Source organism: Chenopodium album, chromosome 15, assembly GCF_948465745.1.
Source record: "Chenopodium album chromosome 15, dcCheAlbu1.1, whole genome shotgun sequence".
Taxonomy (NCBI): domain Eukaryota; kingdom Viridiplantae; phylum Streptophyta; class Magnoliopsida; order Caryophyllales; family Amaranthaceae; genus Chenopodium; species Chenopodium album.
This window is the reverse complement of record NC_137848.1, coordinates 29,543,490-29,544,723: the sequence shown is the minus strand read 5'-3', so window position 1 is coordinate 29,544,723 and position 1,234 is coordinate 29,543,490. Positions and strand designations below refer to the sequence as shown.

Genomic DNA, 1,234 nt, shown 5'->3' with positions numbered 1-1,234 from the left:
GTCACGGAAACCAACTTTACCATTCACCCCCAATATTCAAGAATGGTACAAGCGGAACAATTTTCAGGTTCTCCGAGTGAAGATCCCATTGAGCATCTTGATAGATTCTTTGAGCTATGTGCCATGATTCAAAAAAATCAAGTTTCTCAAGAGTACATCCGAATGCATCTATTTCGACACTCTTTTGGGAAGAGCAAAGAAGTGGCTCAAGCAAGTCAAGCCAAATTCTCTCACAACATGGAGAGAGATAGTCAAGGCATTCTTGAAGAGGTTCATTTCCGAGGAAATGACCGCCAAAATGAGAAGGAAGATGGCATCGTTCGAACAAGAAGAGGATGAGAGTCTTAGTGAAGCTTGGGAAAGGTTCAAGGTGTTGGTACAAGCATGTCCTCATCATGAATTCAATCAAAGCTTGCTCATGCGATTCTTCTATGATGGATTAGAACCTATGTCTAGAGCTAACTTGGATGCGGGGGCGGGTGGACAATTGATTAAGATCCCCCGAAATAAAGTTGAAGCAACAATTGAATAAGTAGCGGAGAACTACTCTTGGGGTGGTAGAAGGAGGAATGCACAGAAGAAAGGTGGGATGTATGAATTGGAGAAGGTTGATCGTTTGCAACATCAAATTGAGCTGCAAAGTTGAACACAAGTGTTAATAGTGGGACAAGCTCTTCTCAAGTCAATTCTTTCTCATGTCAAAATTATGGTGGCACAAACCACGATACATCTTATTGTTTAGGTTTGAGCCCTGAGCATGTGGCGACTTATAACACAAGGCAAGATGGATTTGGGGGAAGTGGCGGAGGAGTAGCTTGGAGACAACCACCACTCGGATTTGCACCTCAAACTCAACAATGGGGGCAACAAGCTCAACCTTCATACAATTCCAGCCCTCAATACCAAAACCCACCTCCACCTCAAAACCAAAATTCGAAAGGAAACTACCTAAGGAACAACCAATACAACAACCAAAACCAATACAACAACCAAAATCAAGTGTCTCAAAGGATTCAAGATCAAGCATCTCAACTCGATGCCACACCAACCCAAATTCTTCAACAACTCTAAGCCATGAATCAACAAATGCAATAGGTTAAAGCTCATAACAAGATGGTTGATTCGCAATTAGCCCAATTGGCCAAGAGAGTACCTTTCAACTCACCTTCTACTTTACCAGGACAACCACAAGAAAACCCTCTCATAACATAAAACCCGACTATTGCAAGGAAAA

General features: G+C 42.2%; 1 non-coding gene across 1 annotated transcript; it reads right to left on the bottom strand.

The window, feature by feature from the left end:
- Positions 1-295: 295 nt before the first annotated feature.
- On the bottom strand, positions 296-402 carry LOC145583496 (small nucleolar RNA R71). Its single transcript, XR_014100140.1, has one exon. It is a non-coding gene; the product is annotated as a small nucleolar RNA R71 (small nucleolar RNA).
- Between the last annotated feature and the right edge of the window lie 832 nt (positions 403-1,234).